The sequence below is a fragment of the Canis lupus genome, chromosome 25 (genome assembly GCF_011100685.1).
Source record: "Canis lupus familiaris isolate Mischka breed German Shepherd chromosome 25, alternate assembly UU_Cfam_GSD_1.0, whole genome shotgun sequence".
NCBI lineage: Eukaryota > Metazoa > Chordata > Mammalia > Carnivora > Canidae > Canis > Canis lupus.
This window is the reverse complement of record NC_049246.1, coordinates 9,105,009-9,127,206: the sequence shown is the minus strand read 5'-3', so window position 1 is coordinate 9,127,206 and position 22,198 is coordinate 9,105,009. Positions and strand designations below refer to the sequence as shown.

At 43.0% G+C, this 22,198-nt stretch overlaps 1 long non-coding RNA gene across 3 annotated transcripts; it reads right to left on the bottom strand.

The window, feature by feature from the left end:
- Positions 1 to 335: 335 nt before the first annotated feature.
- On the bottom strand, positions 336 to 22,120 carry LOC111092427. 3 transcript variants are annotated; one of them, XR_005378183.1, is made up of 3 exons: positions 21,920 to 22,120; positions 17,476 to 17,610; positions 336 to 486 (listed from the first exon to the last, which is right to left on the bottom strand). It is a non-coding gene; the product is annotated as an uncharacterized LOC111092427 (long non-coding RNA). The 3 variants fall into 3 exon arrangements; XR_005378185.1 differs by lacking the exon at positions 336 to 486 and adding an exon at positions 9,390 to 9,862; XR_005378184.1 differs by lacking the exon at positions 336 to 486 and adding an exon at positions 16,201 to 16,541.
- Positions 22,121 to 22,198: the final 78 nt, after the last annotated feature.

Below are 22,198 nucleotides of genomic sequence, written 5' to 3'. Positions count from 1 at the left end.
CCATCAGGTCGGGAGGCTTTAGAGCAATGCCTCATCTTTCAGTAAAATGGATGCTGTTAGAGAGGATGGCACCTGTCATCCAGACCTGATAGCTGGGGGAAGGAGACTGAAGTCATAGGAGATGCTGGCCCACAGCTCTGGTCCCTGTCTGGGTGTTCCCTGCAGCATGGGCTGTCTCCAGAGCCTTACCTCTGCTCCTGTGTCCCCACACAGAACCTGAAGATGACAATAGCTGCCCCACCTCTCCTCCCAGAAGGGTTTTGAAATTCAAACAAGGTAATTTAGATATATCCAGAAGGAGGACAGGGAAGATTATTCACCTAGCTCACCTGACTGGGAGGCAGCACACGGGGCGTCCTGGGAATGGGGCTCAGGTGGCGTCCCAGCACCTGCCAAGGGACCAACAAAGCCCTCATTGTGTCAGCAGAACAGAGTGGAGACGGAATGGCCACCTGTGGTGCTTCCTGGAAACTGGAGAAGTTTTATCTGAAATGAATAAGAAGGGGTACATCAGGAATGAACACCCCTGGCTTTGGGCTTTGAAATGAATAAAATATTTTTCTTCAGACAGAAGAAATAGCTGGCTACCATCACTCTGGTGGCGACTCAGAGCTCTACTTAGAGGGCATTTAACGCCCCTCATGGTAAGCACAGGTGTACTGCCCAGGACCTCTGTGTGAATAAGCCCATTCACCTGTCTCCCTGGGAGCTTTTGCTTTTGCTTGGGCCCTCTGAGTTCACTCCGGGAATGTCACCGCCCCCATAGCTGGAGTGACCAGAGGAGGGCCCTGTGAGTCCCTTGCTAGCAGCTCTGGAGTCAGGGCCATGCAGGGGCTTAGATAGGACTGTGATTTCCTTCCGCTTTGCTTCTCCCATTTGCAAACCTGGGAGCAAGTACAAGCCATATCATGGAGATACTCAAGGGACTTAATTGTTAATGCTTAACACCAATGCTGCACACGTTAAACATAAATACCGCTTTGCCAACAATGGCCTCTTGATGAGGAGATGCACAAGTCCTCTGAATGGATGTATCATTGGTTAATTTTAAGCTGGCTGAATAAACCGAAAAGCACAATTTCTATAGGACATCTCATTTTCTCCCTTTGGAGAAAAGCAGATTGAAATCCAAGTGTCTCCTGCTCTTTTGCACCATTTTTGAAAGCTTACTGGTAGAAAGGGTGCTGGACATGCTCCCTCTGCTGTCTCTCCAGTTAGTCCTGGAGATGACGAGTTTGTGCTTTTATCAGCGGAGGCATCCCTTGGTACATTAGTGGGTGCCCTAGGAATGGGGTCAGGACAGTACAGCTCTGTCCACCTCATGGGAGAGAGGTGATACCCCAGTCATATCATGCCCTCAGTGTGGTATACTGGCCAGCAGTGTGCAGAAGAGGCACCAGCAAATCACTGTTGGTGGCTAGGGATCCCAAGGAGGGAGCTACTTGCTGTTGGCCAGGGAACCGGGCCTGTCCCAGTCACACTCTGGGGACAATGAGGTACGAAAGCAAGGCAAGGTGTGCTGCTGTGGGCATTTTCTGAGGTCATTTTGTCTTCATGTACCATATCTCCACAGATAAATGTACCCATGGAGAGAGGCACATGGATCTACAGACACCCCCACACCCAGCCACACCTTCACAGAAACTTGCCCACTGACATCCCAAATATCCGCAAAGGCAAATGTACAGACTCTTCACAAATGCCCTACAAACACCCCTACATACTCCAGAGTAGAACAGCCCTACACACTCCTACATTCACACATTCACCCCCATAAATGCCCTATAGATACTTTGCAGGCACTCTCACACACCCTACAACCCCTCCACACCCCACTGACACCACATAGACACTTTTACTAATATCCCAACATCCTTCACAAACATCTCAAAATATACCCTCCAAACTCCTGCACACACCCCTCCACACATCTTCCACAGATTTCCTTGCAACAGTCAGCCAAATGTATCTCCTGATTTTACCCCTCAAACTCCCACCCAGACAGTCACAGCTACCCCCTCCAGAACACTGCACATTACCCTCTGACACACACACAGGCATGACACAGTCACTTCCAAACACCATCTAGAGATCCAGATGCACTGCACACAGTTACCACCCCACATAGATCCCGTGTGCAGCCACACACACAGGTCCTGTACACATACACACACACACACACACACACACACACACACAGTCACACACACGTAGTTGCCCCTCACAGGTCCTTGTGTGCACACAGAGATAGACACAAGCCAGATGTGCAAATATGTCCATACCTCTCCTTGGATAGGCCATACCACACACACAGACAGACTCACACAGAGACTCATCACCTGCAGAGGCTTTTGCTAAGACCTCACAGAAACTCTCCCTCCAACACGTGTAACACAGACCCTCAGGGGCCTAACAAACACAGCTGAAGACACAGACATACAGACACCTTAGCTTCAATTCCTTGATTTGTCATTTCAGACAGTCTTCTAGCTATAATCTTGTAAATCAATAAAAGTTCTATATTGCAGACAACTGGGGATAGGGTGCACCACTCTATGGTCATGGAAGATTAGAACAGAAGAGCACTCAAATGAGATCAAATGGTGCATTTTTCCATCACCCTGGCCGGCTGGTTAGAAAGCCAGGATGGGGACCAGACATCTTGCTGTGCCCATGAAGAGTGCCGAGCGCAGCTGGAAGACTGTGCTGTGGCTTCTGGATTGTGCTGGATGCATTTGTTCCCCCTATAGCCTTCTCAGGGAACAAAGTCTGTTCTGACCCCTTTCATGCAGGAGGTTGTTGTCTTCCTCTCAGGGATAGCTTTTCTTCCCACATGGCCCTGCAGCTGGTTTTCCTTATAATACAAAAGGAAAAAAAAAGATGTAATGCTCCAAAAAATCCTCACATTCTCTTAGAAAATAGGTGCTTCCAAAGAGGGGTATAATAGTATGGTAGCTGTTGGAAGAAGGAGGGGTAAAACATGGAGATCAAAAAGAAAACCAGGAGGATGGATAAAGGGATTAGAATGCAAGAAATAGCCCAGACCAGCTGGTGGCCATCTGGGAGCTATGAAGAAAGAGAAGAACAAAGTTGTTGAGTTTCTAGCAAGTGGGTACAGTTTTATCATGAGAGGAGGTTACTGCTTTGAGGAACTGGAGAGAAGCCAGAGCCTTGCTGCCATTAAAAAAAAAAAAAAAAAAAAAAAACACTAGTGGTTTCCCTGAAGAATGGATTACAGTGAATTTGCTCCTGTCTCAAGTAAACTAGCTAAAGACACGATAATTTCAGGGAAAGTTAGAGGGTGTCGGGTGTGTAGGGATTCAAAACTTAACCTCTGAGTGTCAATGTGAAAATGGACAATGGGGAAATGAGAAAGGAGCTTGGGTGTGCCTCATACAGAGGTTGTTTTTAAAGCCTCAGATAAAGACCATGGGGAAGACAATAAATTATTATCATCAGTTATTTTGATTTTGGCAAAAATTATATGTTTGCATCAGGGCTGTACAGAGGGGAGAGAAGCCATAAAGCCCATATGTACGCCATAATACATAGAGACAGTAAGCATCCATTCACCTGTCCCACAGAGAACTGAAGGACGGCATGTCTGAAACTCAGCTCATGATGTCTTTGCCATTCACCGACAGCGTCTCTTCTCTCTTCTTCTGCCTCTGCGAATGGTATCACTAGGTGCCCACTCCAGGCTAGTCATCCCACTCAGCCCTACATTCAAATAATTGGTCACCAAGTCCTGAAAATTCTCTCTCCTTAGCAATTATCACCTGTGCCCTCCTTTCTCTCCCCTCAGCCACTTCCTGCATCCAACCTATCATTACCATCACAGCGACAAATTCCTCACCCACCTCCTCAGCCTTCAACATCAGATCCCCACAGATCATTTCCCATATTTTTATTGGGTGTCTTTTTGTAAAACAGCAAGTCTAATCTTCCACTCATTTAACAAGCATTATTGAGCGTCTGTTGTGTTCCAGTCTTCATCCTAGTTGCTTGGGACATGATAGTGAATACAACAAAAATGTCTGCTAGATACCTAGTCAAGAGTCTAGTGGGAAGAAGAAAGCAATAAAAATAATAAATTATATGATATCTTTGAAGGCCCTGTGGATAAAAGGAAAAAAAAAACAGCAGGGCACAGGATATCAACAGTGTTGAGGGCATGTATGCATGCATGCACGCATGTGTGTGTGTGGGTGCGTGTGTGCATTTGTGTGTGTGTGTGTGCCTGAGTATGGGCTAAAATAGGGTAGCCAGGGTAGTCCTCACTGAAAGGCTGGTATTTGCTCAAAGGAGGTGAGGGAGTGAACCACGGGATATTGGCAGGGAAGAACATTCCTTGCAAATAGAATAACCAGAGAAGTACTCTAAGCTCGCACAGCAAGTGTGCCAGTGTGGCTGGAGCAGAATAGGTGCAGGGAATAGAGAGCATGAGGTCAGAATTAAGGGAAGTTACTTGAGGCCTTGTAGCAGGATGGAGCCATGGGAGGGTTTTAAGCAGTGGGGGATATGTTCTGACTTCTGTGTTGAAAAATCACTGTGTTGATGATGGTGACTCATACCAGGGAGAGGCAGAGGAGACTGAGAGATGGCGATATCTCCGTTCTGTGGAAAATCCATCAGCGACTTTTCCTTCGTCTTCAGATAAAATCTGAACGTGTCAGTGTGGCCCACAAAATATTTCAGGATTGGGGCCCTGCTTATTTATTCATCACTTCCTGGTACTTTCACACTCCCAATGGCCTCGATGTTCTAAAGCTGCTGGGTTTTTAATAAGCATCTTCTTCTCTCCTCTCATCATGCCATGAGGCTGTGTAGATGGCTTCCTCTGCCTCAACCACAGTGTCCTTCTGAGACTTCACTAAGCCCCTTTTCCTCAAGGAAGCCTCTCTTCTCCATACCATGCATCCCAGAGCAGTTCATGCATACTTCAATGATTGGGATTATAGCTCTGAGACAAATTGTTCTGTCCACAATCTGTCTTTCTTACTAAATTGGGAACTCCTAGAGGGTAGTAATTTATTTCTGAGTCCTTAGTGGACATTAAATGGATGCATGGATGATAGACAGATGCATGGATGGGTGGTTGCTGGCTCTTCATCAGATCTTGAATTCAAAGGATTTTATTTTCAGTTTAAAATTAGTTAAGCATTAGAAAATGCTTAAAAACTAGTTATAAAACATTAACTTCTTAGTTGTTGAAGGGATGGCTGAAGGAGTGTGCTCAGGTAACTACTTGTGAGCGTATATGCTCATCAACTGCATGTGACGGCTGTGTGAGTGGAAAGTTAAATATAAGAGGAATCTTGATAAGTGGCCTCTTATTTGTCCATTGACCAAATACAATTTCAGTCGTGCATTATTTTCTTGACATGCTATTCAATTAGCAGTGGTTCACACTATAATCTTATGTTCCTTAATATTTAGCTTTCCCTACCAGCATCTGTCAGATGCATCATTCAGCTGAAAGGATTAATTTCTATTTGGCAAAAGATTGAGGAGAACCCTTTTAAAACATGAGGAGTCTTTTTGCAATACATATGCATTTCCTAGTTCATCTGTTTTTCTAGTGTTATCATTGCCCAGGTTGGGCCTCAGGGTCTTCTCATCATGAGAAATATTGTAACATGTTGGTTGTATGTGTCAAGCTGGAAGCAGACTCCTTCCCCAACTATTGCTTCAGAAAGGCAGAGGAAGCAACTCCCAGATGGTGGCTAGAGACATATTTCTCATCCTTTGTAATCCTTGGGGGACAGAACCCAAAGGAGCAAACTCTCCCTCAAAGTGTCACTTCCTCACCAAGGCCATCCCTCACAAAAGTACACTGTAGACTGTATGGAAATGAAACAAAACAATAGCACATTTTCTCAGATTTGAACATTTGAATATTATTCTAAGCCTAGAATAACTGTAATGTAATCAGAAGGTTTAAATAAGAGATGTGAAGGATTCTGAGTGAGGTCTCAGGTAGGCACCTTATCTAATTTGTGACCAAGCCAGTGGAATTAGAAGCCTTTCAACCACATCCCTGAGAGGTAGACATTTCAAATTGGCTTGGCCTTTGCAGGAAAAAGGAGCTTCTTTCTCAAGGCAGCCCCCCAAAATATGGATTATTTCTAAATGTTAGAAGGCAAACCCTTGTATGACTCCAAATAGACTTTCCACCCTTCCAGGAAACAGGATAGGTTGAACACATGCCTCTATTTTTATTCCCGCCTAAACAAAATTCATCGTAACAACAGGAAGGGGATTTTTTTTTTCCTCTGAAGGTACAGCCTCACAAGGATAAGGTAAATAGAAACAGCAGCAGCAAAAATGTGGAGTTTGGAAGACAGATAAACACATGGTAAGTTTTTTAGGAAACCCCAAAAAACTAAATCCTTAGGTCAGCTGTGGGAAAAGCTGAGAGCCAAAGAACCATTTTACAAGGCAGAACCCCCTCCCCCACAGGCCCCAGAATTGGCAGCCCTACTGGCTAAATCATTGATGCCATACCTTCACCTTTTAGGCAGGAAAAAGCAATCCAATGTCATTATTATCTCTGGGAAGACGAGATAAAATCCATTAAACAGGAAGATGCCATTATAGAAGAAAATTCGGGAAATAAAAAGTTCTTCGAATTTAAAATTGTGACAAACATTTTTTAACTCAATAGAATCGTTAGAAGATAATATTTTCCCCAAGACATAGAACAAAAAGACAAAAAAAAAAAAAAAAAAAAAAAAAAAAAAAAAGAAAAGAAATAAAAGAGAAAAGATAAGAAAACCATAGGACCAGTCCAGAAAGTACAATATCCAAGTACTGGGCATACAAAAAAGAGAAAAGAAAGGGAAGAAAATAATCAAATAAATGGTTTGAGATCACTTCCCAAAACATTGAGCAGAGAGAAGATTCTAGAAGTGTTGAGAGGAGGAAAAATTCAGTTCATCATACATAGTATTAATACTCACAATGGATTTGGAGTTCACCCAGCAATACTGGAAGCTAGAAGGCAATGGAGCAATCTCTTCAAAAATCTGAAGGAGGGGCACCTGGCTGACTCCGTCAGTAGAGCATGTGACTCTCAATCTTAGGGTTGTGAGTTTGAGCCCCATGTTGGGTATAAAGATTACTTAAAAATAAAATCTTAAAAAAAAAAAAACTTGAAGGAAAATTATCTCCAGTGTTGAAATATACACCCAGATAAACTATTACTGAAATGTGGGAGTAGAACAAAGTCATTTTCAAAGATGCAGTGTTTCAAAATGTACTTCCCATATATGTACACTTTTAGAAAAGCGCTAAAAAGATTTTCTTTATAAAATGAGGGAGAAAACTGAAAAGAGGAGGAACAAGAGGAGACAGCAAACAGGAGGTACGAAGAAGAGGAGCAAATGGCATCCCCCTGATGACAATAAAAAGAGGGCCCAACATGATAGCTGTGAATCAGGCTCAGGGCAGCCAGAGCAAATCAGAAGATGAAGCCAATGAAATGAATGTCTCACAGGGCTGGTTGTCTTGAGAGGAGATTGAGATAATGGGTAAAAAATGCTAAGTACTCAGAAGTCTAAGCAAATGAAAATAGAGAGTCAAAAGATAATACTCCAGTCTGAGAAACCAAAAGAAGCAATACAGCCATGTTATTTAAAGACATGGAATAGATATCAAATAATCATCTAAAAGGAGAGAGTGTGGAGACCCTTGGGGATGGAAATGGGGAGAAGAGTCAAGCTTTTCAAATGTGCAGAATTATTATACTCTTTAAGCAAGTACATGTAGCTCAGATAGAAATAAAAATAATTTTTAAAGGAAAAGAAAAAAAAATTCCCCCAAATGCACTTTTTCAAGTTTTTGAAGATGACTATTGTTTTCTCTTCTTCCAGACAAACGTTTCTAGTTTTCTCAGCTGTCTTTCATATGACCTCATTTCAAGATATCTTGTCATGAAACCTCTCTTCCAGACACTGTCTGGAATACTCAGGACTGGACACCATAAGGCACCATATGGCCCACCAAACCTTTACTTACTGGCACATTACTTCCCACATTCAAGCCATGTATTCCTCATCCTTTCTTATAAATTGATGTTTTGAACCTAAATGCAGAGCCTTCATTCTTGCTAAATTTCATTTTATTGATTTTTTTTTACAATAGATAAATCTATTTGGTTAAAATAATATTAAATGCTGACATTGACATCCAGTATATTCTTTTTCTTAGCTTTGTGCAGTCAATAAATTTAGCAGTACAGAGGAGACTGTTGAACATGGCACAGGGAGAACAGAGTCCAGTGGCACGTCAATAAAACCTCCCCACAGGGTGGGATTCACCTGGTACTATTCATTTCCCTTTGACTAGAGGTGTTCGCTCATTTGCTCAAAAGATATAATACAAGGACACCTTTGGGAGAAGAATGAAAAAGAAACAGTACTGGTAATAATAATTGCAGGAAGTTTTGGTTCTCTCAAGTCACAGTAGGACAATTGATTGTATTCTTCACTTGCATCTAGGTGAAAAGGAATGAATCTGTTAGAGCTTTGCCCTATAATGGATGAGCCATCTCCCCTAACACACAGGCACGCACACACATACACACACACATACACGCACAGTGAAAAAATTTCTCAGTATACCTGCTGGGAACCAGAGAACCCGAGTCCCAAGTGACACTGGTCTTCCATAGCCATGGAGCTTCTGAAGTGTGGGAAGGGTTCTCATGGGTAACCATAGAGAGCCCTACACTGCTTCTTAAGGGGTCCTGGGTGGGGGGCTGGGAACTTGAGGTTCCAGATGCCTTGACAGCCTCCCTCCAATCTCTGTGTTCTTGGAAATTAATCCTGGTGCTTGGATAGTGCTAGATTTTTTTTTTTTTTTTTTTGACAAACTGAAAGATAAAGTTCAACGTGAACAACTGGCTCCCGATACAAACATACTCAAACTCATCAAGCCAGAAATGTGGAGAGGGTTCTTCAGAATGGATGAAAAACTGATACAAGAAAGATGATTTAATTTTCTCCTGTAGATATCTTCAGACAAGAACAGCTTTTGTCATAGGTAACCCAGGAAATCTATCTGCTTTATGCCTGGTGGAGATTAAAAAAAAAAAAACAACAGATTATGAATCTTGTCTGAATTAAAAAAATATTGATGGATCAAACAGAAACTATTATGAGAATGGAATATAAATTACAATCAAGTACTTATTCCTTGTTTTAGAGACTTTGTCCCCATCAGGTAATTCAGCACGAGAGACTGCATGTTTCCCAGCAGAATTTAAGGGTGTTTTCTAGAGTTTTTTCTCTTGAAATATGAATGCATGTTTAAAATCAGTCACCTTTGAGTCCTGAGCACCATCATCATCTCCTTAATCTCACTAAGTCTGTAAACTTGGCCAGTTTTTCTCTTCTGCCCCATTACTGTCATGAAAATTCCTTCCAAGAAATTAAATGTATCTAGAGAAAAGTAACAGATGGTGAATGGTATTATGAAGAAGAGGTTAATGGAAGGAGGTCAGAAAAGTTTTTATTCGAGAGAGAAATTTAAATGAGAGGTTAATTGACAGAAAAAGTGAGTTGAGGGATTCTCAAAGTACCACAAAGGAGAGTGCAGCCTGAGGAGATGTACTTGTTATTTGCTCTATTGTTGAAGAATAGGTACTTCATAAAGTAACAATACCAGACATTTTAAACCGCTTCTTGAAAACTGCTTTTAAAGAAAAAAGTTCCATTTTACCAGTGAGATCAGATTCATTGAGGGTATTGTTATGGAAGCCAAATCAATTTAGACCATAAAATAAATCTTAAAAGAACAGCTCCACAGGTAACAATGGAGGTTGTCAGGTAGCCAGCATTGGTTTCTGAGGTGCCATAATCTGAAAGTAGAAACAAGACAAATAATGGGTCCTGAGTTCTGAAGTTTGGGAAATGAGCTCTACTCAATTAATAACTTTCTGTACTCTTTGGCTTAGGTTGGTAGGAGATGAAGGGCCTTGGGTGGAACATTTGAGAAAACTCAGCAATAAAGGGCTTCATCAGGCAAAGATGGTTGGAGAGGCATGTGTAAGAGGTGAGGTAACCTGAAAAGGAATTTGGAGACGTGAGTCTTTGCACAGACTCTCCCTCACCCCTTATGATGTGAGATAGCACGGCAAAAGCTATAACCAAACTGAGAGGAAGTGAGGAGTGATCACCAATTTAGACGGTCTCTTATCAGTCTGATAGAATCATTACTCACAGAAGAGTCTCAAGGAATAATTTTTGAATGGCTTGAAGCATACAAATTTAATACTTACAAGTAGTCAAAAGTAATGAACAATTTAAATGAAAAAATAAACTGCCATGATAGCAATGAAAAAATACAGAGTAAGATCAATTTAAAAAATAAAAAATAGAAAGTGCAGACTAAGAGAACTTTATTATGATATAACTAATACAGTGGGGGAAAAAACCTAATTACTATGGGAAAAAAAATCCAATATTGGGACTGCTTTTGGGGAAGCCAGTGCACTCCTATGGTTGCTGGTGGTATATATAAAAATGACTTACTTACAGGTTTCAGTGAGTCAGAGATCACCGTTCCAGGTTAGATCTAACTCAAATATTTTCAAGGTCATCTCAAAGGATCCCTTGCAGCTCTAAAACAGTCCATAATTCTGTGACTTGCTGAACCACCCAAGCATCAATTATAGACTCTTGTGTACAGTTAGTCTAGCTACTAAGAATGCTTTAAGCTGCAATCCAGGCTGCTTGGGTCTGAATCCTGACTCTTCTACTTGTGAATTCTGGCAAGTTATCTAACCTTTCTGGGCCTCACATTCCTTATCTTTTAAAAAAAAGAACAATAGGAGATCCCTGGGTGGCTCAGAGTTTAGCACCTGCCTTTGCCCTAGGGCGTGATCCTGGAGTCCCGGGATTGAGTCCTGGGATCGAGTGCCACATCGGGCTCCCTGCATGGATCCTGCTTCTCCCTCTGCCTGTGTCTCTGCCTCACTCTCTCTCTGTCTCTGTCTCTCATGAATAAATAAATAAAATCTTAAAAAAAAAAAAAAGGAACACTAATAGTGCCTATCTCATAGGTTTATGCTGAGGAGTAAATAGGTTAATATGTATAATGTGCTTGGAAGAGTAGTTGACACATAGTAAAAAGTTAAGTGTTTGCTATTTTTAAATAGCAGGATAAAATAGCAAAAGATAAAGGAATTTATCTTTCTTTCATTAACAAAAATGTCAGGATATAGGTGGTTGCTGCATTGCTTTAGCTTATCAGTGGTGTCATGAAGAGCCTTCAGTCTCTATTATGTCCCTTCACCATCTTTAGTAGGTTGGCTTTTTGTCCTTCAACCTGTGCCTCATAGTCTCACAATGGCTGTCATAGCTCTAGACATCATCTCACATATTGACTGTGTTTAAAAACAGAAAGAATGCCAGCCAGGGAAGAGGAAAAATTAGAGAGGGAGAGAGAGAGACAGAGAGACAGAGAGACAGAGAGACAGAGACAGAGAGAGAGAAGAAGAGAGAGACTGCTCTCACACTATTTTCACATTTTCTGAAGAAGCAAAATATTTTCCCAGAGTCCCTTGATGATTTTACCTTATCCAAATTGGCCAGAACTGAGTCATAGGACATCTCTGATATCAAGGGATCTGTGCCTTGGTTTTGTTAGCAGACAAGAGGTATGAGAATACCTGTTGGGCAGACATGAGTCCTCCACAGTGAAGCATTCCTCTGGTTTTCTTTCAAATGTTTTGCTCCTGCTTCAGCTGTGGAAGGACAGTCTGTCTCCCAGAACATTCATGTGAATTGCTCAATAATTAAAGAGCTTTTATAACTCTGTGTGGTCACTGATGCCATTTCCAAGTTCTTCCCATTTGACTTCAGGATACTCAGAGTCCTTAGATAGTCAATATTAGTTGAATCCTTATTCTCTACTGGGCCTTGTGGGGGCCCTGAAAGCCTTCTGGTTGTACATGTCTGAGTGAGAAAACAAAAGCAGTACACATCAAGCATATCCTGGAGTCCAGAAAAGGAAGGGATCAAATGGTCTAGCACAATCAGAGAAGAGCCCATCAAGGAATTAGTGAGGCCTCAGAGGTTGGGAGGGAATTCCTGACCGGAAGGATAATCTGAGAAAAGGCTCCTGGTTGGAATAAACAGGATGTGGGAGGGAATTCATTCATATCCAATTGAGATTTTTATCTTTCTCCTTAGAACGTGGAAGAAGCTGCCCAAAATTGAGAACATGCCAAACATTAACATTAATAACGCTGTGACCTCTCCAAATGTAAACTATATTCGCTGGAAAGTGCATGGAGACTGGATTACTCAGGTAAAACAAAGGAAAAAATAAAGGAAGGAAATAGAAAAGAAAAAGAAAGAACAAAGAAAGAAGAAAGAAAGAAAGAAAGAAAGAGAAAAAGAAAAGAAAAGAAAAGAGAGGGAGGGAGGGAGGGAAGGGGAAAAGAAAAGAAAGAAATGTTTAAATGAAAGTAAATTGGGATCTGCCAGACTGATGTATCTCTCCAGGTATATCAGCCAAACAGCATATATATATTGTTTAATGAGTGACCACTATTCCCAAGGTAACTTTATTAACTAAGCTGAAAACAAATAAAAATAAATGTTGCATGAAATACCCAGAATAGGACAAAGAATGATAAACATCTAGTTTCTAGAAGCTAGTGAGACTGATCAGTTTGAACTCCTGGCATGCTTGTTTTGGGGTTCCCATTCATCATCATTTGGATCTGAAGACAATAGGTGTGATTCCCTTTCTCTTTTTGTTTAGGGCCAGTAATATGACTTTAGACCTGAGAGTCCTTTCCCTGAAATTTTACTGGCTCTGAGAAGCTAAATTAGTGTTTCTTAAACACAAAAGCAAGCAAGATAGTGTTCTTTATGTTAAGGCAGCACAGAAACCCAATACAGAGTGGACACTTCCTGAGGATTAGAGAGAGAAGGGTTTTCAGGGTTGATAGAACACCAGGTAGGGGAGGAGAGACTCCTGCCAACATCTTTTGTCTATTCCTAAACACATCGGGCTTAAGGCAAGAAAAGAAAATATTAGTGGGTGAAAGGAAAACTAGGAAAACAACCAAATTTATTTGCTAAGTGAAAAGGAAAATTCAAGGGGAAGAAAAATTGGACCAAGAACATAGCATTTGTCTAAAAGATGAACACTGACCAAGTTTCAAACACAAGAAGAAGAAAATAAAATACCAATTCTGGAGTAGAAAGGAAATGAGAATCAAGTAAGAATATAAAAACAAAACAATCCAACTAAACAGCCACATGTAAAATTGCCGTATGTAATACCTATTATTTTTCAAAGGTGATTGGTTACAAGACCCTTACTTTCTTAAACTTTTCTGAGGTAGCTGCATATCATAAATTTATGCATCTTGAGTGTACAATTAATGATTGTTGATAAGTTTACTGGGTTATTCAATTATCACTGTAATGCAGTTTAAGAACATTTCCATTACCCCAATAAGACCTCTGTTAACCATGTAGAGTTAATCATCATTCCCACCCCCAGTGCCAGGCAACCACTAATCTACTTTCTATATCTATTGATTTGCCTTTTCTCTCCATGTCATGTAAATAAAATCATATATTATGTGGCCTTTTGTGCCTGGCTTCTTCTACTTGGACATTTTGTCCCACTGAATTGCCAGCCCTCATTGCCTTGGAAGGTGAAAAGAACAATACTAAAATCTAGAGTCAGTGCCATCCAAGGGATGACCACACAAGGAGAGGTGGGGTTGGGGGGGGGGGGTGGTAAACAAAGCCGGGCATTGGCATTGGCCATGTAAAAAGGGGGCTAACAGAGAGGGGCTATACCAGAGAATTCCCCATCACCCCAGGGGTGTGTTCCTGGAGTCCCCATTTGGAAGTCTGCCACATGAGCCAGCTTGAGGGAGCCCATTTCAATAGAGAAAACACAGAGACAGTTTTGAGGTTGCTCAGGGCACTGGATCCTGCTCTGCTGGATCAGGCCTCAAGCTCCAGAAACCCTGTCTCCTCTCCCAACCCCACCCACCCCACCCCACCCCCGCCCCTGCCCCACAGGCTTACTCTTTGTCTTCCTGTGTCTCTGGTTCTCTGGTTTCTGCCCTCCTTGAGGGTTAGAACTAAGGGTTATCATCTGGGCATGCCCCTCTGAACCTAGCATAGTGCCTGGAAGGTCTAAAAGAGAAACCAATCATTTCTTGTAGCTAATATGTTGCTCTTTTAACACTACTATGGCCTTATCCATTTTACATGTTTTATATTCTTCAATTTTTTTTTTTTTTTTAATGATAGTCTCACAGAGAGAGAGAGAGAGAGAGAGAGAGGCAGAGACACAGGAGGAGGGAGAAGCAGGCTCCCTGCACCGGGAGCCCGACGTGGGATTCGATCCCGGGTCTCCAGGACCGCGCCCCGGGCCAAAGGCAGGCGCTAAACCGCCGCGCCACCCAGGGATCCCACATGTTTTATATTCTTAATAAGGACTTCCTCCAGGGAGGAAGTGTTCCAAGATCAGAAAAACTCCTCAAATCCCACCAACCCCTGTTCCTCGAACCTGAGACCAGCCCTGGCACCAGCCCGAAGATCCTGGTTCCCTAATCCTGGCACATCTGCTGCTTCAGAGCCTGGCTCTTGATTTTTAAAGACAGGGGAAGAGAGTCTTTTACCCTTCCCAGTATGATACTCAGCATAGTGTCCAATTTAAATATGATTTATAGTGAAGGATATGCTGTTTTCTCTGTGAAACCCCTGCAGCTATGTAGGCAGCATTCCGATTTTCTCAGAAATATCTAAAATACATAGTATAAACTTCAGCACAGTCTGCCAGACAGGATACCCAGGAATTGTTGTTCTGGTGTTAGCCTTGAGCGAGCGTCAAGGAGAGAGAACCCCCACACGCTCACTCCGCCAGGCCACCTACACATGTCTGCCCACTTGCAAAAGTGGGTTTTTAAAAATATGCCTATCCTCTGAGGAAGTTGTTCCTTTCTCTTTCTCAAAATGGGTGTCAAGAGAATGCTTTAGGTATTGTTACAAATTCTTTCTTGACCTGGTGTGTGATCTTCATATTAATTAGCATTTTGTCTTTTTTTGTCATTTCTAGCTGAACTACTATGATTCCATCAAAGCCGTCATTTCAAGCTCCAACCATGAGCCCACTGCTCTAGTAATAGGTACTGCTTTCACTCCCCTTACGTTCGTAATGTTCTCTGTGTGCCAGATCCTTGGATGTCTCCCACCTTTGTAATTTCTGCATTGCAACAGGCATCCCACACTCTGCAGCTCAAAATGTGACAACCTCCACTGTTCGGTTTGCCTTTAGCTTTATAAGCCTCACACTATGCTGTTGGAGAGGCAGAGTGAGGGAGGGCACTCCTATCAGGGCTTCACAAATACTGAGAGCTTGATCGATATTTGTTGATTTGAAATAAGAGCAAAATCCACTTCAGGCAACCTCAGGCTACACCATTTGAGCACCTCTAATGTGTTACAAGATATTAAATATACAGTAATGTCAACATAGGACTGCAATCTTGGGGCATTTGCGTGAAGTGAGAATGAGGAATATCTACAATTCAAAAGGCACACTGGAAATAACATTTTCTGTGATGGCAACAGAAAGACCCAGAACCTGAAGACCTTTGCATTTTTTGGAAGCTGGACTTTGACCAAATGCATTCAGAGAAAGGCTGAGGGAGAACCCAGATCTTAATCCATCCCTCACTCTTACATCCTCCAATGCATAGCTAGTCTGGGTATGGGCTTGGCAAGGCTGACCCTGGGTCCATGAAGTAGGGAATGTGGCAGAACAAGTCTGTGCCGCTCACGTGGGAATCACTTTGTCTGGACCAGATGGAGGGCAGACATCCTGGTACTGGGTGAAGGACTGGTCTAGATTTGAACCAAGATCCTTTTAAATGGATCACTCCCTGGATACCAGCTCATGGTCAGAAGTAGATGCAATCTCTGGCCCTAAACACTAGTATCAGACACTGTACTAAGTCCCTTCATTGTATTATTTTAATCTCCAAAACAACCTTATGGTTTAGGTCCCACCGTTAGTGTCATCTTACAGATGAGTAAAGCGAAGCATAGAACTTGTCCTGAGGTATCATTCAAGGCTTTTTTTTTTTTTTTTCAATATTAAAAGAAATGTAATTCAAATGGGAAAGCAAAAGGAGAATTTCTTGGATGACATGAGAAGGGCAGAAGTGCAACCCAGTGTTGGGAAATCCTGGTAGCAGAGGCTCAGATGCTGCTCCGACTGTCTCTCTCTTTTTCTCTTCTGCACAGTGGATCCCTCAGAGGGTGAAGAGCCCATCTGTCATGCCACTTTGCCACCAACAGACTGGCTGCCACTCTGGGTCCCCAGTCCAGCTGCTCCTGAGAAGATTCCCAATAGAGCATGTTGGCCCATCTTTGGGACAATTGCAAGCCAAATGACCCAGGAAAGGCAGGGGCAGTAAGAACCTGGCAGTGTCTGTCCAACCACATGATGTATGAAGAGGTGTGCTTTCAGAAGTAAGAGTGGAGAGAGGAGGTTTGCTAAAAAAAAAAAAAAAAAAAAAAAAGTGAAGAGTGATGACTGCACTGAGTCACACAACTCAGAAATGGAAGACCAAGGACTGGAATCCGGGTTGTCCAGGCTGGTGCTTGTAATCCTTGAATGCACAGCAATGGCATCCCCTGTGTGTGCACTAGAATTCCAGGGTCCCAGGCCCCCCTTGGAACAATGGAATCAGTCTACACTTGAAAAAGAACTGAAGGTGACTTATGTACATGTCAAGTCCAAGAAGCATCCTTTAGTCACAATAACAATATTTTCTCTTTTTTTGTGTTATACTAATATTTTTATAGTTTTTTCTAATAATTTGCCCTTTGAAGATCTCAATTCCTCATATTTACTTCATTAAACTTTATACTTATTTTGTGAAGCCCTTGAGAGTATGTTGGAAAGCCCCATCCAATTATTCAGCATCACTATCACCATATTTAATTTTCAAGTTTATTCTAACAGTGATTCCTTCCATGTGTTTAGTGTTTACTAATTTGTAAGAACTTTCACATTCATTGGTGGTTCTCAGTCTTCACTGCCTATTGGAATCATCTGCGGACTTAATAAAAGCTAGATACATGGGTCTTATACTCAGATATTCTGACCTGACTGGTCTGGGATAAAGCCTGGGCATCGACACCTTTAAAAGCTCCCCCAGTGATTCTAAAGATTTAAAACTACTGTTCAAGGAGGTATGGCCCAGACTTCTGCATTATTTGGACTCTTTACAGTGGCTTTAATTTGCTGCCAAGGGCAAGAACCACTCACATTCGTTACATTTCTTGTTTGATATTCATGATAGCCAGGTGAGGTATGAATTGTGCACATATCCCATTTTACCAGTGAGGACACCTAAGCTAAAATTTGCCCATTGGGTCACTTAGCTGGAAGAGGGAATTGGGATGCAAATCTGTTTTTTCTTACCCTAAGGCCACGAATCCACCTGAAATCCTGTAGAGTTGGGCTGGAAAAGTTTGCCCCTCGGGTCCTGGGACTTGTTTTAGGACAGCCTGGTTTCAAAAGGAAGATTCTGATCCTGGAGCAGAATAAATGTCTTGACTGCAGAGAAAAAGAAATGTTATAATTCATCTTCACATAGTAAGAAAGTGTAGCCAATAAAAGCCATCTTTGACCGCTTTTGTGTACCTGACAGCAGCAGCCTGAGAAAGGAATCAGTGAAGAGCCCAGACATAGACACTCGTGTCTACTGCCCAGCCAGGTGCGCCTGGCTAGCTGCACCTGAGTATTTCTGAGATTTGGAAAGGCTGAAATCCTAGAGTTTTTTGTTTTGTTTTGTTTCCTGAGGTCACAGCTCTGTTACTTACAGAGCCAGGGCTGGAACTCAGAGACCTTCATTCTGGATTCATTGCTTCTGTCTGCATAAACACTGAATTTCGAGCTGCTTCAGTTTCTGAAGGCTGAATTTTAGATTCTTAGGATTCATATCCATTATCATTCCAGAAAACCACAATTTCCCAGTTTCAAGAATGTCTAATGAAAATTCCCAAGAAACTTCATAACCACTGCACATCTTTTCCTAATGCTTTGGTGATTTAAATGTCAGTGAATCAGAAATGTATAAAGGAAGATTTCCTTGAAAGACAACGTAAGCTCGAAGGCTGTGAATCAGAGGTGGAAAGGGCCTCGGGGAAGCAAGGTGGTATTTCATAGGAGGCTGAGATCTCAGGCATGACTCATTACTGATTTTCCATGATGTTCGATGGCAACTGGAACAAAATTCTAAAGGGAAGTAGGAAACAAAAAAACCCTAGCATTTCAGCCTTTCCAAATCTCAGAAATGATCAGGCACAGTTAGGCTGAAAGGCATCATGAAAGAAATGGCTGTTGTCATGTGGGTGGGTGACTTCTGAGAGGTTTAAAAAAGTGTTAAATATTTTATTCATTATATATATACTGCTTGGTGAGTTCCAAACAGGCCCTTAAAATCTAGGGGTGGAGCTGTAGGAAGAAAAAGAGAAGGTGAGAGCCTGTTAGGAAGGCTGAAAGAAGAAGGTGATGATAATTCCAACAAATGAAATATCTGCAACTAACAGAGCTGTGACCTCAGGCCCCCATTTCTAGTTCAATAAAATGCTAGACATGAGCTGTGAGGATCCATCCAGCTCACATGCCCTGATCCCTAATTTTGCCACGAGTCTCCTGACCATCCCTTCTTCTGTCTCACGTTCCAGAAAGCAAGAACCACTAAAGTTGCTCATACTCAGAACCGCTATTAAGTCTAGACAAGTCTGTGATAAGAAAAGTCAGCACCGTCCCCACCCCAGTTACCAGCTCTGTAGTTTCTCGGGTGTGGTGCTGAGAATACTGGGACTCAGAGAGACTTTGCAGCCAGACTCCTGGAAAGAGCTACCTGCAGTTGCTCCTTCCAGTGCCTCACTTCCCAGTCTATGACCCACTTTGTCCCTGTCACACCTCCCAACTCACTCTTGTCAGGGGCCGTCAGGGCCACCGGGGCCCTGTGTGCTGCTAAATGCAGGGTGGATGCTCATCCCACTGGCCTCTCCACACCTGAAGCAACAGGTAACTTCAGCTCCCCTCCTGCACTTCTCTCACTGGGCTCTGGCCTCCAGCCTCTCTTGGTTCTCTCCACCCTGCTCATCGCATTGCTCCTTCTCTGCCTTCCTCCCATATTCCTACATGACTCCATGACTTGCTGCTGGAGCTCCAGACTTCTATCCATGCTCTTCTTCGCTTCCATCTCCATCAGCCCCTCGGTGACCCCCTCCAGCACCATTACTGTCTGTTCCCAAATTCATGTGTGCAGGCCAGCTCTGCCCCCAAACTTCAAGTCTGGCATTTCCAACTAACATAGAACATCACCATAGACATCAAAATTAAATCCAAACCTGGACCCATGTCTTCTCCCTCACACCATCCTCCCCAGCTAGGTTGGTTCTAAGTCTATCCTTCCAGTTGCTCCAGCCAAAACCTACTAGTCACCCTTGGCCATCTCTTCCACAGCCCACACCAAGCCCGTGGGCTTTGTCTTCATACTGCACCCAGGATCTGGCCATTTTGCCCCAGCTCCACCCCTACTACCATCTAGTTGGAATCACTCTCTTTTCTCTCCTGGATTACAGGAGCCTTGCAATTCTCCATGTTTCCATCCCATCCCTATGGTCTCTTTTCCACACAGCAGCTAGGAAGAGCCTGGAAAACTAGAAGTCAGATCCATCCACATCCTCCTTTGGACTCCCATCTCCTTCACAGTAAAAACCAAAGTCCTCTAGGGCCCTGTGTGTCAACCTAGCCCTTATATCTCTGGCCCAGTTTTCTACTTCTCTCCCTCACCTACTCCATCCCACTCACACCAATCTTCTGGAATATATGATCTTTTCACCGGATCCTCTCTCTGCTTGGGAGGTTCTCCCTGCAAATGTCTGTCTGCATCGTTCACTCCCTCATTTCCTTGAAGTCTTTGCTCAGCTGTCGCTTCTTGGTGAGGTCCTCCTTGCCCAGTTTTTTTCATACATATTCTGGAACAACCCAGCCCCTAATCTTCCTTACCTTATTCTACCCTTCTCTACATCCATAAATCCAGTCACCTTCTAATAGACTATATTATTTATCTCTTGCTTGCTGTTTATGGTCTGCCCCCCCCCCATCAGAAGGTGAGCCCCACAAAAGTAGAGGTTTCTGTTTTGCTCAGTGTTGTGTCCCAAGTACTGGGACTAGTGCCTGGTACAAAATAGGTGCTCAATAAACATTTATTGAATGAACTTCTTTGTGGTCAGAATTCAAACTACATACGTCTCTCTTTCCAAGTGGTCTCCTGAAGCATTGCCTTCCAGGAAAAGTAGAATTCTGTGGTGACAAGTATTTTCCTCCTATGCTATATCCTCTTTCCATCTCCCCATCTACTGCCCCGCAAGCATGTTCTCACAGTGTCCTACACATATATCACTGCTTCAGTCAGGTCTCCATGTATTCACACACACACACACACACACACACACACACACACACACACTCCTCCACAGGGTGCTATAGCACCAGTTCCCCACCCCTAAATGGGAGTTACAGAAAGGGCTCTGAAGTATAGGAAGTGCTTTCAAGTGTATTTGTTTACTCAAGGTCATAGAAGACAGGAATCTTTGACTTCATTTTGGTTATTAGTGAACATGAAAGGGAGATACATCTTGGTAGAGACCATGGAGAAACCGAGGCTGGGCCTTGAAAGTCTTACGTCTGCAGACGTGGGCAGGGCTCCATTTATTACTACAGATCTGTGGGCTCCTGCCACACTGAGGAAACTGATGGGCGGGGGGAATAAGATAAAAGGAAGGATGGGCAGGAGAGGCTCCAAGCTCCACCTCAAAAGAGGAAGAGTGAAAGTCTGAGCTTTGGGGAAACGCATCCACCTCACTGCCAATCCAAGGGGATGCTGGGAGCCCATAACTGTGGATGTGGCTCCTGGGTCAGCTCTGGTGCTAGCAGCTACATAATCTACCATCCTGTATGACTCCAGCACCTGAAGACTTGTCTGCTTGTTAGTTAGAGTGCTGGGGATCTGAACCTGCCTTGAATCTGCTCTAGGTTTCCATGGTGATTGCTTTAAACTTTTCATCATCCTCCCTTCAGACCTTGGGGGAGAGCTAGGCTCTCTGGTTTCCATGACAACCATTTAAACATGTATCTCTGTCTGGCTCTGTTGGAAGAGAACTGCAAGAGATCATGCAAATGAACTGGCTGCTCTCCCTCTACTTAAAAAAATAAAAATAAAGTGACACACCTGCTTAGAAGTTTCAGATCTTTGCTCATAACAAGAAGGGTGAAAGTGTCAAACTGGTGTTTGAGGAGGGTTTGCTGCATTGCTTTGATACTTCAAGTGCTCACACAGATACGCGGGTTCACTCTGCCGTCTGAAGTAATTATCTGCACTCAGCGCTTATCCTCCCTTCCCCTCTGTCTAGCAGATGAAAGAGCCCTGGGTTCAAGGCTGTTTACCTTCCTGCTGCATACCAGAGGAGGAAGGGAAGGACAGGGCCAGGGGGACTAGCCAGCTACCCTACCCAAGCCAGCCCTTCACCACTGCTCAGAGAAACTGTGGACAGCAGGGTTGTTACCTCAGCATACCATCAATAAATTGTCCCAGCACTTGGGCTGTAGCCCCAGATAAGGTGGAAATCACATACCCCAGTCATTCAGAAATGGAATTCAATAGCCAGATGACTCTGAGGAAAAAAGGCTCAGAAGAAGTGGAAAGATGACAGCCCCGTTTCCCTTCCCAGACACCTTCCTGTCCTCCCCTACAGCAACATGCTCCCAAACCAGAGGTCTCCAGAGGCAGCAGTGGGACAAGCAGCCACAGACAGATTTAAAATATGTTTTGAAGCTGTGCACTAACTTTTAAAATTCTGGAAGTTTCCAATGAAAATAGATATTTCCCACTTCTCCTGAAACTTAGCAGATCTGCATCAGAGTCCCACTTGAGGAGAGTCTACTGGATTGAAGAAGCACACCCGTCTGAGAAGAAGCATGCACTGGCTTTGGTCCAGCTTCCCCAAAGAACAAATTCTTCTCTTTGTTCCTGGGAAACAGTTGAACTGGTAACTTCTTACCAGTAGATATGTAACACATAGGACATCCAGACAAAACCAATCATCCCTCAAGTAATTGCTGACGT